The sequence below is a fragment of the Camelus dromedarius genome, chromosome 19 (assembly GCF_036321535.1).
Source record: "Camelus dromedarius isolate mCamDro1 chromosome 19, mCamDro1.pat, whole genome shotgun sequence".
Lineage (NCBI taxonomy): Eukaryota > Metazoa > Chordata > Mammalia > Artiodactyla > Camelidae > Camelus > Camelus dromedarius.
Window position 1 is genome coordinate 43,011,311 of NC_087454.1, and position 15,416 is coordinate 43,026,726.

General features: G+C 39.0%; 1 long non-coding RNA gene across 2 annotated transcripts in view; it reads left to right on the forward strand.

The window, feature by feature from the left end:
- The first annotated feature begins 2,901 nt into the window (after positions 1-2,901).
- The window catches only part of LOC116151041 (uncharacterized), a 37,151-nt gene continuing 24,636 nt past the window's right edge, over positions 2,902-15,416 (forward strand). For both annotated transcript variants that reach the window (XR_010376760.1, XR_010376761.1), the window contains exons 1-2: positions 2,902-3,156; positions 8,100-8,199. This is a non-coding gene — a long non-coding RNA (uncharacterized LOC116151041). The remainder of the gene's footprint in view (positions 3,157-8,099; positions 8,200-15,416) is intronic.

Genomic DNA, 15,416 nt, shown 5'->3' on the forward strand with positions numbered 1-15,416 from the left:
ATTTCAACAAAGAAATTAACTTTAAGGCAAAAATGTATGATGGTTTGCAAATCTATTTTCATTATATCTTCACTTTTACCAGTGTCATATCTGTGTGTGTTTGCACAAGTGCTTTAACTACCAGCAATGTAAGAAAAATCTGTGTACTAAAAATGTGAAAATAGTTTCCTGGTTTGTGTTTTCATTCTCCCAATATAGGTTTTGGATGACAAGCTTGTATTTGCAAATGTACACACCCTGTGGGAGGTGCTCTGTACATAAGCTGAGATACTGTACATAAAATTGCCTCTGAATCCCAATCATCTGAAAACCGTGTCCTCAGCCTTTGATACCTTCAGCTGTTTTATGAAAGTCCTCCAAGTGGATGAAAGTATCAACAACCGGAACAAGAGTTTTTCATTGCCCTATTTGAGAAGAGCTGCGTGAACGACTTTTATATTCAGGATAGAGATACATTCATCAATCCAAACACCAGGAGCCTCACTGTAAGTCTAAACCGAGTTTAGCTGCTGTCTTGGGGGTGATTTAGAACCTGCTGTTGAATTATAAGTGATTTGGTTTTGTTGGTTTGGTTTGGTTTTTAAAAGCTGCCCATAAAAAGGAAAAAAGAGAAAGAAAAGAAATATGCCTACAGATTCCTGTTAGGATAGTAAACAGTGGCTGGTTATTTACCCTGTATAAACCACACGCTTTCTTAGAATCCATTTAGGTTTACTTCATCCTTTCTCAGATCAAGTATCAAGTAAGGGACAGTTTTAAAAAAAAATTCAGGATTAACTGGCTTGTGAGCTCCGGGATCTGCAAGGCAGCTTTCCCTTCCCATGGTGTAAGTCAAATGGCAGAAATGAAATAAAGCACTTCATGTATCCTCCGGTGTTAACAGGAAAAGGTGAGTCTTCTTGACCTTGTTACTTCCTGGGTAAAATGAAGATAATATGTCAGGAGTCGACAAGCCCATTTAGGGCAGGAACCATGTTGTCTTGTTCACTGCTGAATCCCAGGCACCAGGAAGGCTGAGTTTAACAAGTGGGTGAATGAATGAACTGTAGTTCCCCCAGAGTTACCATGTGGGGCAGTGTGGATTAGCATCTAAGAGCATAGACTCGAGAGGTGAGGGTATAGCTCAAGTGATGGGGCGCATGCTTAGCACGCATAAAGTCCTGGGTTCAGCCCCCAACACCTCCTCTAAAATAGACAAATAACCCTAATTACCTCCCCACCCCCCACCAGAATTACCTTATTATCTCCCTGCCACCAAAAAAAAAAAAAAAAAAGGTAGAAGTGGCCAAGAGCATAGACTCAGGCTGGAACACTTGTGCTGGTTTCTCGCTGTCTACCTTGTAAAAGTCATTTAGCCTCTGTGTTTATCAAGTTCCTCATCAATAAAATGGGGATAATAATAGTACCCACCTCGTAGAGATGCTATGGGGATTAATGAATCTGCTTGAATTTTAGAACAGCCCTGGCTAATAGTAAGTACTATGCATTTGCCAGCTCTTTTCATAATTACTGACAGATGTTATTATCAACCAAAGAAGTATTAGTTCTTTGTAAGGGAAATGCATGTTAGACCATTTCATTTATCATTTTCTGTAATTCAGGCTTTTTCCCTCTGAAATACCATTTTCTGTCTGTGCACTAGTAAATCACAGGGCTTTCCAAATTTCATCTGTCTGAGTTCTTGTCATGATGACAATACTGCAGAGTTTTGACATTTTTTAGGGACTCCATCTGAGATGACAGCAACACCTCAAATTCAGAAGCACTTCTCTAACTGAAAACATCTCGCATGAAATGAAGTTTGTAAAATGTAAGAGCTTCAGACGCTAAATGATGCCATAAATGCAAAGATGTTATATCTAAGCTCTTTAAATAAATCCTGTCATTGAAATAAAGGAAATACTATATTATAGCGCTCTATGACTTTGTTACCTTGCTATCCGTTTATCTGACTCTCTAAGACAAAAGAAAGCAAAGACTGAGATTGATCATTACTACTGTGTGGTACACGTATTTGTGGATGAAGACCATACTGAAATGCACTGTCTAAGATACTAAAATGGACACTAAACAGCTGCTTGATGCACATGCATGAACAGAACAGGGAGCTGGTTGCAGGGAGCAGACACTGAGCTTCCTGGATCAGAGACTCAGCATAGCAGTCCAGCCCAGCAGTCCACATGTTTTATATTTATATCCCAGCAAAATTAGCAATGAGAGTCTGAAATGAACTTTGGGGACACTTGCAAACAGCTGTCATGATTACTAATGTGGGACACCAGGATTCTACAGTGTTTAGTTGGCAACTGCACACAACCATTTCTTTTCCACTAAAGCCTGTTGTAATTGCTGGTTCCACATCCAGGCTGAGGAATCATCTCATGTGGTGTTTGGGAGGGAGGTAAGTGGAGTCAGGACCCATGCTAAGGCTGGGTGGGTAATAATCTGGTTCTAGTACAGGAGAAAGGAAAGTAGGTCAGGTGGGAAGGAGAATGACTGGATTTAAATTTTGTTTCTTGAGTAAGCTAAATATATAACATCATGTCAAGTTTCTTTATTGTTTATATTCCATGTGCTGTCACCGAATAACTACTGAATTGTGGGGACAAAATAGCCTGGGTTTTAGAATTGACCCTGCCCCTAAACAGCCAGAGTCCAGGTTCCTCTGGGTGTCCAAGGAGGGGGCTGCTGCCTCCACTGAAGCAGTTTGGGCACTTGGGTGGCGTAGTTTTTTTTGCTGTGGAAGACTGGCCCGGTTGTAGGACATTAAGCATCTGCAATGCTCTCACCAGGTACCCACGGTGGCCCCAGGACTGTAACATCCAAGTGTTCCTTTCCAGCCATGTTTGCAAATGACCCTCAAGGGGTTAGTATTAATCCTCGGTGAGAATTATGAAAAATTATATGGTACCTCCATCCCTTCTGGCAAAGGAGGGCCCCTTATTTACAAATGACCACAAAGTGTTAGCACCACATTTTATTAGCAGAACATGTGAACACGTGGTGACAGTGACGCTCACCTGTTTGCTTCTGCTTCCCAGTGCAACTTCAGCCTCCATCAGAGGACCTCAGCTGCCCCAGCGAACAGGGCCTTCTGTACAGGGAATGTGCTCCTCCTCGAAGCATAGACAAGAAGCAGCCCTTAGATCTCATCAGGTGAGCTGTTGTGGAGAGCACTCCAGTGGGAAGGGCTAAGGGTTGCCCTCATGGCTTCTGAGTGTGACAGTCCTCCAAGAGTGTTACCAACCAGGAAGCTCACAGGAGCTCTGAGCTTTGTTGCCCCAAGTTTTTACTGGAGACTTTATTACAAAGACATGATTTATTGGGTCACTACTGACATGGCTACCCCAAACACTAACTGTAAGTCAAAGCCCTAACATTTGAGCCCCTACCTCTCCTGATGGTCAGTCACTTGTCACAAAGCTCAAAGCCCCACTCCTCTAATCACATGGTTAGTGTCTCTGGCTGGCCAGTCCCCATCCTGAGTTATCTCATGAACACAAGCCATCCAAGGGTCCACCATGAATAGTAAAGACACTCCTATCTTGGGAAATTTCAAGGCTTTAGGGGTTGCCGTCCAGGAACTGGGAACAAAGACCTACCAAATTCTTCATTAAACAGGAGTAAATGTTAGGTTTCACTTAAATTATAAAATAAGAGAAGTATTCTCACTGCTTAGCTCTATCTGCTGTTCGACACCGTTTCACTACACCACGTGACTGTAATGTCGCGCTCAGCATGTGTATTCTCAGAGCATCAGCGCCGGCTGCTCCCCGGGAGCTTATGCTGTTTGTGCAAGGCTGCTGGGAGGAGGGAGGCCAAGGAAAACTGAGCAAACAAAAATAATCGGGCTAATAAGGAAACAATTTCAGATTGAAATGAAGGAAATAATACAGTGTTGAGATGGGAGACTTGGGGGAAATGGAGTCAAGAAAGCTATCTTTGAGAAGGTTACATGTGAGCTGAGATGGTGATAAGGAGGCTGGTCTTTGAGGATCTGGGATAAGTCACCCCAGGAATAGAGGCAGCTTGTCCATTGCCCCGAGGCACAAATGTGCTCAGCAGGTTTGAGGAGATACTGTAGCCAACGCTGGTGAGAGTGATGAGACGCGAGGTTTAGAAGGGCATCAGGAGCACGGAAAGTAGTGTAGACACTAAGTGCAGTGAGAAGCAGTCATGATAGTTTAAGCACTAAGGTAATTTTCTCTCACAATTTGCAAAGATAATGTGGAGAATGAATTGCAGGGACCCAGGAAGCAGGGAGGACTGGTCGGAGGCTCTTGGAGTGGGCCAGATGAGAGATGGTGGGAGCCAGGGAGAATGCGTTTGGGGAGTGGAGCTGACAGGATGAAGTTATGGGCTGGCTGTGGATGGTGAGGAGAAGAGAAGGGTCAAGGTAGCCCCAGGTCGGCCTGGAGCCAGGTGCCTGATCTTCCTAATCTCAGTGCCCCATTCAGATGCCCACCTACTTGGGCAAACCGCTTAACCTTCCAAGTGAGGGTTTTAAATCACTGAAGTCTTTTTGTTTGTTTCACATTTTATGGAAAGATTCAAACACGTACAGAAGTAGAGAGAACAGCACAGCCAGCCTGTCTGTATCAGTCACCCATCTCCAGAATTATCAACTCAGAGTCACTGTTGTTGCAACTTTATCTCCACCTCTTCCCCTCCCCCACTTCGGGATCATTTTGAAGGCAATCCTACGTAGCTTAACCTTTCATTAGTGAAATGACAAGGTCTCTTTCAAATACAATTGGAATATTCATTTTTTTTAGGGTTACAAAATAATTCCCTGATTGTCACAAAAATACACTTTTAAGCAGTTTTGGGGTTGAAATCAGGATCCAGACTAAGTTCACACATTGCAGCTAGCATATCTCTCATGTGGGTTCTAATCTATAATTTTCCTGTTTCTCATTTTCCTTGAAATTGCTGAGGGATTTCTCTATTTCCTGTTTGGTTGATTTCATTCTCCCCTGTGGTTAGACTTAATTCTCCATCCTATGTATTCGCTTTAGCTAAGTGATTTGATCCTCCCCTAAAAGCTTGATCTGAACGAGGTTCAAATTTGTGCAAGAATATTTGTTATATGAAGTTTTGTACTCCTGTCATAAGGTACATAATGTCCAGTTGACTCTCTTTTTTGTGATGACAGCAGCCAATAATGATTGTCACCCGGGATCATTATTTCATAAGGGATTTTATTTCGTGTGGTCATACTCTAATTTCCTCCCACAATTATCAGCAGGATCACAGTCATGAAGAGGCACTTTCTCATTAACCCGGATTATCCTGTAGAACAGTTTTAAAAGAGGAAGTTTATATATTTGTAAATATTTAAAGTTGATACATTTTTCTATTGTTTCTAATGTTTTTTTCTAATGGAGGTACTGAAGATTGAATCTAGGACCTTATGCTTGCTGAGCACACACTCTGCCACTGAGTGTACCCCATCCCCCTTGAGATTCATATTTATATGATATATTCCTTCTGTTATTTTTGTTTTATATTATACAGAATTTGATGGCAGGGCAATGGGTTTGATGGCTATTTAATCATTCTTTATGGGATTTTGGGGTTGGTGTGTGTGTTTGTGTTTGTAAAGAAAACAATTTTCCCACTATTTTAAGTATGTTTTGTGAAGGAAATTATGTTGATCTGTTCCCTTCTCCTGGTCCATGTATTCCCTTGTTGCTTCCCACTAGTGGCCCCTTGAGCTCTGTGACAAGACTAGCATGTCGTTAATCCAGGTTGAAGGAGATCTGAAGAGATTTATTCAAGGAGATGAAATTTGTAGACAATGAATAGGAAAGTATTGAGAAAGTTATTCATTAGGAGAAGGTATGGGGTTGAAATGTTAAGCGCAGAGAAATCTAAGCTATGAACCACCAAGACAATTATTAACTCCAGGAAAAACAAAGTAGGGAATAAAAAAGTAAGCCTAGCAGACAACCTGCTACAGCTGTGAACAGTCTGTACAGAGTCCTAATAATGTAAAGCAAGGATACTGAGCTGATCAAAATTATAATGTATTTGTATCAAAAGGTTGGAAGAATGAAGGTTTGGGTGTGTAGAGGAGATGTGGTTTGAAAGAGAGCTTAATATTCATTTTCCAAAATAGAAAGTTAAATAGGTGATACATAAAGCTGAAAAAGTCAGTAGGCTGTGTTACAAGGATATTAGTCAGAAATAGGGAGTTTTTATTCCAAGAGTAAACAGTAGGAGCTGAACATTGTTGCTTCTGACCAGGAAATGGGGTGGTTGTTGGGAACTGCTCCTTTTTACAATCGGTGTTCGAGAACTGTTTGACTCTTTAATGAATGTATGGTATAAGTTTGATAAAAAGAAATCAAAGCTGAATTTTGAAAAATTGATGTTAAGAATTGGGGTGTTTTTGACAGAGAGAGATAACAATCAGACAAAACTACATTTGAAGGGATCCTCATTATTTCTAGCCTTTCAGCAAGGACTAGGGGGCAGACATCTGTTTAAGGTTCAAAAATTCTTTCTGACATTCTTGCCGACATGTAACCTTTGGAAGTAATGAACTCTCCGTCATTGTAAATATGCAGGCAGAGGCTGCCTGACCAGCTCTCTAACTGTAGCAGGGTGTGTTTACCATTGGCCAGTTGGAGCAAGCAACTTCTAACATTCTTTCAGTTTTGAATGTGGCATTTTCAGGATGGATAGTTGATAAGAATGTATTACAAAAAGCTTAACAAGAAAGAGTCCAAGACATCTCAAACCCATTGCCAGGGTTTTCTCTGCCAGACACCATCCTGAGCCTGCCATCTGTGAGCCAGGCCACAAAGACCAGTCACATGAGAATGAACACACTTTGTCCCTCCTATCTGATTTGGCATCGGGCTCAGCCATTTTCCCCATGGAATGGTCCACGCCCAGGTCTCTGACGATGGAGCTGGTCTCACAGCAGCCCTGTGAGCGCTGGTCAAGCCCTAGGGGTTCCTGCTTGAAGTTTCTCAGGACTCCAGGCTGTTCTCAGAGCTGAGTCCCCCCTAGGCTAGGCCCTCGGAGCTCATCTCAGCTCCAGACTGAGCCGGAAGTTTCCGAGAGAACTCAGAGCTGAGGAAAGTCACAGGTTTTACCCAGCACTGCCGCGTCAGCAGTGCTCCAGCTGAGGGAAGTATCAGCAGCAGCAAACACACCTGGCCGCCGCCTCATTGTTCCGCCTCATCCCTAAGCCCTCTGTGTCTGCCTGTCTGTGTCTGTCTCCCTTTCAGGACCAGCCTGGCACCGCTTCGTGCCCTGCCTCCTTTCTTCTAATCTTGCCTCCCTGGCCTGTTCCGTCTACTCCAGATTAACTGAGTAACATTGAAGGGTTTTTGAAACCTAGGAACAGCCGACGTGCTAGATACAAAGAATACAGGGCAGTTCCTTACTCAGCCACATCCCTCCTGCCCTCTCCCATTCCCACATGAGTTTTATAAATATTTTGTCAGAGAGACATTGCACTCCCAGTTGTTATCATTATCAGCCATTTCCTTATTATCTGTGGTTTACGATGCATTTGCTCCAGGGAAGTTCCCGAGATAAGGCAGACGCAGATGACTGAGCCAGTAGTTGAAGTCCACTTGTGTCAAGCCTGTTAAGAATGATCTTTGGTGGGATTTGTTGAATGTGCCAGACTGTCCAGTGAGTGGTGATGATCCCCTGCATCTGCTCCGGAGTCGGCCTCGTCCCCTCCTTTGCTCTGTTCTCATTTATCTCTCTTCAGCAGGTGAACCAGTGATCTGTATTTCTATGATACGCAAAATACTTCTTATTTCACGGTAGAATTTGGGGGCTGCTGTGAAAACGCATATGTTTTAAGTGTGAATTGAGTCAGAGGTTTAAACTAAAAGCCCCCTTGATTTAGAATCAGAAATTAGTATGATGGAAGGAGGGTATAACTCAGTGGTAGAGTGAATGCCTAGCATGCATGAGGTACTGGGCTCAATCCCCAATGCCTCCATTTAAAAAACAAATAAATAAACCTAATTATGCCCCACCAAAAAACAAAGAAAAAAGAAATTAACATGAGAATGAAGCTACAGAGTGAATATGTGTGTCTTCTGAAACTACCTTCTGTCTTTCTGCAGGAAATTCTACGGAGAGAAGGTCGGAATCTACTTTGCTTGGGCTGGGCTATTACATTCAGATGCTCCTCCTGGCAGCAGTCGTGGGGGTGACTTGCTTTCTGTATGTATATTTTAATCAAAATAACTGTACTTAGAGGTAACTTCTCTTTATTCCTTGTTACGGTGCTTACTTAACTTAGAATAACATTCTCCAGGAGCATCCACGTTGCTGCAAATGGCCCTATATTGTCAGTTTTTATAGCCGAGTAGTTTTCCATTGTATAAATATACCACTTCTTTAGCCAGTCATCCGTTGATGGACATTTAGGCTATCTCCATGTCTTGGCTATTTTAAATAGTGCTGCTATGTATATTGGGGTGCAGCTGTCATCCTGAAGTAGGGTTCCTTCAGGATATATGCACAGGAGTGGGATTCCTGTGTCATATGGCAATTCTATTCCTAGTCTTTTGAGGAAACTCAATACCTATTCCACAGTGGCTGCACCAAACTGCATTCCCACCAGAAGTGTCAGAGGTTTCCCTTTGTCCACAGCCTCTCTAGCATATGTCATTTGTGGATTTTTGAATGATGGCCATTCTGACTGGTTTGAGGTGATACCTCATTGTACTTTTGATTTGCATTTCTCTGATAATTAGTGATATTGAGCATTTTTCATGTGCCCATTGATCATTTGTATATCTTCCTTGGAGAATTGCTTGTTTTGGTCTTCTGCCCATGTTTGGATTGGGTTATTTGGTTGTTTCTCAGTAAGTCATATGAGCTGCTTATATATTCTGGAGATCAAGCCTTTGTTAGTTTCATTTGCAAAAATGTTCTCCCATTCTGTAGGTTGTCTTTTTGTTTTACTTAAGGTGTCCTTTGCTGTGCAGAAGCTTGTAAGTTTCATTAGGTCCCATTTGTTTATTCTTGCTTTTATTTCTATTGCTTGGGTAGACTGCCCTAGGGGAAGATTTCTGAGATGTATGTCAGATATTTTGCCTGTATTTTCTCCTAGGAATTTTATTGTATCTTGTCTTATGTTTATCTTGCTGAAGAGACTGTCTTTATTCCATTGTATATTCTTGCCTCCTTTGTTGAAGATTAGTTGACCTTAATATTTGGGTTCATTTTTGGGCTCTCTATTCTGTTCCATTTGGCTATATGTCTGTTTTTGTACTAATACCATGCTGTCTTGACGACTGTAAGTCTATAGTATTGTCTCAAGTCTGGGAGAGTTACTCTTCCAGCCTCTTTCTTTTTTTCTTCAGTAATGCCCTGGAAATTCTATGTCTTTGATGGTTCCATATAAATTTTATTGTGATTTGTTCTAGTTCTATGGAATATGTCCAGGTTAATTTGGTAGGGATTGCATTAAATCTGTAGATTGCCTTGGGCAGTGTGACCATTTTAACAATATTGCTTCTTGCAATCAAAGAGCATGGGATACCTTTCCATTTTTTTAAAGTCTTCTTTAATTTCCTTCACCAATGCTTTATAGTTTTCTGTGTATAATTCTGTCACGTCTGTGGTTAGATTTATTCCTAGATATTTTATTACTTTGGGTGCTATTTTAAAGGGGATTGTTTCTTTACTTTCTTTTTCTGTTGATTCATCATTTGTGTAAAGAAATGCAACTGATTTTTGAACATTAATCTTGTAACCTGCTACTTTGCTATATTCTTCGATCAGCTCTGGTAGTTTTTGTGTGGACCTTTTAGGGTTTTCTATATATATTGTCGTGTCATCTGCATATAGTGACACTTTTACCTCTTCTTTTCCAATTTAGACCCCTTTTACTTCTGTTACTTGCCTGATTGCTGTGGCCAGGACTTCCAAGTCTATGTTGAATAGGAGTGGTGATAGTGGGCATCTTTGACTTGTCCCAGATTTTAGTGGGAATCTTTTGAGGTTTTCACCGTTGAGTGCTATGCTGGCTGTAGGTTTGTCATATATAGCTTTTATGATGTTGAGATATGTTCCCTCAATACCCACTTTGGTGAGAATTTTTATCATAAATGGGTGTTGAATTTTATCAAAAGTTTTCTGCATCTATTGAGATGATCATGTGGTTTTTGTCCTTTCTCTTGTTGATGTGAAGTATTACATTGATTGATTTTCATATGTTGAACCACCCTTGTGTCCCTGAGATGAACCCCACTTGAGCATGATGTATTATTTTTTTATGTGCTGTTGGATTTTATTTACTAGTATTTTGGTAAGGACTTTTTTCATCTGTGTTCATCAGTGATATTGGTCTGTAATTCTCTTTTTTGGTGGTGTCTTTGCCTGGTTTTGGTATCAGGGTAATGGTGGCTTCATAGAATGAGTTTAGGAATATTCCTTCTTTTCAATCTTCTGGAAGAGTTTGAGAAGGACTGGTATGAGTTCTTCTTTGTATGTGTGGTAGAACTCCTTGGTGAAGCTGTCCAGTCCTGGACTTTTATTTGTAGGGAAGTTTTTTATTGTTAATTCAATTTCATTCCTAGTGATCCATTTGTTCAAATGGATAGTTTCTTCTTGATTCAGTCTTAGTGGACTGTATGTTTCCAGAAACTTGTCCATCTCCTCTAGGTTATCCACTTTTCCATGTAGTTTTTCATGATATTCTCATATGATATTCTGTATTTCTATGTTATTTGTTGTAATTTCTCCATTTTCCTTTCTTATTTTGCAAATTTGTGCTCTCTCTTTCTTCTTCTTTGTGAGTTTGGCCAGAGGTTTGTCGATTTTATTTACTCTTTCAAAAAACTATCTTTTGGTTTGATTGATTATTTTCTCTATTTTTTTAATCTTTATTTTATTTATTTCCTCCATGATCTTTATTATTTCCTTCCTTCTGCTGACTTTTGTGTGTTTTTGCTCTTCTGTTTCTAGTTCTTTCAGCTGGTGGGTTAGATTGTTTATTTGGTATTGTTCTTCTTTTTTGAGGAAGGCCTGCATTACCCTAAACTTTCCTCTTAGTACTGCTTTTGCTGTGTACCGTATGTTTTGTGTGGTTGTGTTTTCATTTTCATTTGTCTCAAGGTATTCTTTAATTTCAACTTTGATTACATCATCGACCCATTTGTTTTCTAATAGCATGTTGTTTAATCTCAATGTTTTCCTTTCTTTCTCCTTTGTTTCTCTGAAGTTGATTTCTAGTTTCAATGGCATTGTGGTCAGTAAAGATGCTTGAGATAATTTCTATCTTCTTAAAATTGTTGAGGTTTCTTTTGTGACTAAGTACATGATCAATCCTAGAAAGTGTTCCACACACATTTGAAAAGAATGTGTATTCTATTATGGAGGATTGTAATGCTCTGAAAATATCCACTAAATCCAATTATTCTCTTGTATCATTTAATTTCTCTGTTGCCTTATTTATTTTCTGTCTGGAAGATCTGTCTAGTGATGTTAATGTGGTGTTAAAATTTCTGACAATGATTGTATTCCCATCAATTTCCCCCTTTATCTCTGTTAGTAGTTGTTTAATGTACTTAGGTGCTCATGTTGGGTGCTTATATATTAATGATTGTAATATCTTCATCTTGTATCACTCCTTTAATCATTATAAAATGTCTTTATTTATCTTTCTTTATGGCCCTTGTTTTAAAGTCTATTTTGTCTGAAATCAGTACTGCTACACCTGCTTTTTTGGCATCTCCATTTGCATGGAATATCCTTTTCCGTCCATTCACTCTCAATCTATGTGTCCTTCTCCCTAAAATGTGTCTCTTATATGCAGTGTATTGAAGTTTCTTGCTTTATTATCCAGTCTGCTACTCTGTCTTTTGACTGGAGCATTTAGACCATTAACATTTACAGTAATTAATGATAGATGAGAGTTTATTGCTATTTTGAACTTATTTTTGCAGTTGATTTGGTATTTCTTCTTGGTTCCTTTCTTCTTCATTTTGTGGTATGGTAATTTTCCTTTGTATTGTATTTAGTTTTTGTGACTCACTTGTAAGTTTTTGGCTTGTGATTACACTTTTTTTGTAAGTCTGTTAACCAATTACTGTAACTGTGTATACTAAAGAGATATTAATGTAATCTCAAACCCATTCTACTGAGAACAAAAGATTTAAAAACAAAAGAAGAAAGAAAAAATACTCTCACATTCATGAATTCTCATTTCTGTAGCATCCTGCTTCTTTTCTATTTAGAGTAGACCTTTCAATATTTCTTTTAGCATGGGTTTAGTGTTGCTAAATTCTTTTAGTTTTGCTTCTCTGTAAAATTCTTTATCTCTCCTTCTATTCTAAAGGATAGCCTTGCTGGAGACAGTATCCTAGGCTGCATCTTTTTTTTTCATTCAGGACTTTGAATATATCTTGCCACTCCCTTCTGGCCTGTAGTGTTTCTGTAGAGAAATCAGCTGAGAGCCTTCTCTTGTAACTCACTCTTTGTTTTCCTCTTGCTGCCTTTAGGATCATTTCTTTATCCTTCAGTCTAGCCATCTTGATTTATGATATATCTTGGCGTGTTTCTCTTTGGGCTCTTCCTGTTTGGGACCCTCTGATCCTCCTGTGCTTGGGTGTCTGATTCCTTCTTTAAGTTTGGGAAGTTTTCAGTCATGATTTCTTTAATTACCTTTTCCATCCCCTTTGTTCTTTCTTCCCATTTTTGGAACCCCTATTATGCATAGATTGGCATGCTTTATATTATCCCATAGGTTCCTTATATTGTTTTCATTGTTTTATATTTGTTTTTCTCTCAGCTGTTCTGATTGGGTGCTTTCTGTTGTCCTGTCTTCTAGGTCACTTATTCGTTCTGCTGCATTATCTAGCCTGCTTTGTACAGCCTTTAGGTCAGATCTCATTTCAGCCAATGAATTTACCAATTCTACTTGGCTCTTCTTTATAGCTTCTATTTTGTTTTTGATATATTTTATGTCTCTAAAGACTATCTCTTTTAGTTCCTTCAGTAATTTGATCACTTCTTTTTTGAAATCTTGATCTAGTAGGCCATCAATGTCTATTTTATTGATCGTTCTTTGAGGGGATTTCTCTTGCTCTTTTAATTGGCAGGACTTCCTCTGCTTCTTCATTCTGCTCATATCTCTCTGGCACTGTGGCTTAAGGAGTATCAGTTATCTATTGTGGTCCTTAAAGGAGTTTATTTATTTATCTATATAAAGCCTATGTGGGAATAAAACTTAAAAGAGAGAGAGAATTTTAAAAGAATGGAGGAAAAGAAGGTTTGAAAACAGTGTATAATCAATAATAGAAGAGCAATTTGAAGCAGAATAGGAATCGAGTTGAGATATCTTTTAAGAATCTTAATAAAAAGAAGAGAAAATTCAAAATACAATATTTGAAACCTGTGACTAATAAATAACAGATCAAAACCAAGAGAATTAAAAATGAAATGAGAATTGTAAACATATAGAACTGTTTAAAAATAAAGATTAAATATGTAATAGGTATAAAACAGATATAAAAAGATTTTAAAAACAAAGATGTGTTCTCCTAGAGACTGTGTGCTCTTAATGGTTTTATTGAGAGGCCTTTGTGTCTTCGCCCTGTTTCACGAACTCACCTTGCTCTGTTGGCCCCCTTGTCTGTGCTGCTCACAGTGTCTGTCTGCAAGAAGATTGCACCCCTCCAACACTGGGTCAGGTGGTCCTTTCCTTTGTGGTGGGTGGGTGGGTCACTCCCCCTCCAGATGCTGCAGTCAGTGCTGGGCCAGTTGCTCCATATGTGGGCTCAGCTTCAAGAGTAACAGCTTTATGGAGATATAATTCACATACCATAAAATGCAGCCTTTGAAATTGTGCATTAGGTTTTTAAGTACATTTCAGGGTTTTGTAGCCATCACTCCCAAAAGGAACCAGTACTCTTTAGTAAGTCACTCCCTAAACTTCCTTTCCCTTAGACCCCAGCAGCCACCACTCTACTTCCTGTCTCTACGGATTTGCCTGTTCTGGGCATTTCATATAAATAGAACCATACAGTATGCTGCCTTTTTTGATTGCCGTCTTTCATTTAGTGTGACGTTGTCAAGACTCATCCATGGTGTAGCATATATCAGTACCCAAAGTCCTTTTTGTGTTCAAATAATATGCCATTGTTATAAATACACCACTTTGCTTATCCATCCATCAGTTGATGATGAATAATTCTGCTGTAAATGCTCATGGACAAGTTTTTGTGTGAACACATATTTTCAGTTCTTCTCAGGATATATCAAAAAATGGAATTGCTGGGATGTATTCTACTTTTAACATTTTGAGGAATTGCTAAAGTAGTTTTTAAAGTGACTGCACCATTTTATATTTCCAGTAGTAATGTATGAGGAGTCCAGTTTCTCCACATCCTCATCAACACTTTTTATTACTGGGTTTAGAGATACATATTTATATATCATATATCATATATATTTGTCATCCTAGTTGGTATGAAGTGGCATGTCATTGTGCTTTTGATTTCAGTTTCCCTAATGCCTACTGATGTTGAACATCTTTTTATGTGCTTATTTCCCATTCATATGTCTTCTTTGGAGAAACATCTATTCAAATTCTTTGCCAATTTTAATTGTATTTGTCTTTGTATTGTCATGTGTTAAGTCTCCTTTGTCTATTCTGGATAAAAATTCCCTTATCAGGGAAAATATTGGAAATATTTTCACCCATTCTGTGGATTGTCTTCTTACTTTCTTGATGAAGCCCTTTGAAGCACAGAAGTGTTTAATTTTACTGAAGTCCAGTTTACTTGATTTTTTTTCTTTTGTTGTTTTTGCTTTTGCTGTCATATCTTAGAAGTATTTGTACTTCAAAATCCTGAAGATTTTCTCATTGTTCATTATCTAAAAGATTTATAGTTTCAGGTCTGTGATTTATTTTGAGTTAAATTTAATAAATGGTGTTAAGGTAAAAGTTCAGTTTTCTTTCTTTCCAGGTGTATGTTCAGGTGTCCCAGCATCATTTTTGTAAAGATTACTTTTTTCCCCATTGGATTGCCATGGAACCTTTATGAAAAATTAACTGGCTACGTGTAAGAGTTTGTTTATGGACTCTCAGTTCTTTTCTCTCAATCTATTTGTCTGTCCTTTATGCAAGTACCACACTGTATGGATTACCATTTTGTTACTGAGTTTTGAATTTGGAAACTTCAAAACTTTGTTCTTTTTCAAGATTGTTTTGACTATTCTGGGTATCTTGCATTTCCATATTAGTTTTAGGATCAGCTTGTTCATTTCTCCCAAAAAGCCAGAGTTGCACTGAATCTATATGTCATTTTGAGGACAAATGCCTTCCTAACAATAATAAGGCTTCCGATCCATGAACACAGAAGAGCTTTCCATTTATTTTAGGTCATTTTTAACTTCTATCAGTAGTATTTTAGTTTTCAATTTAC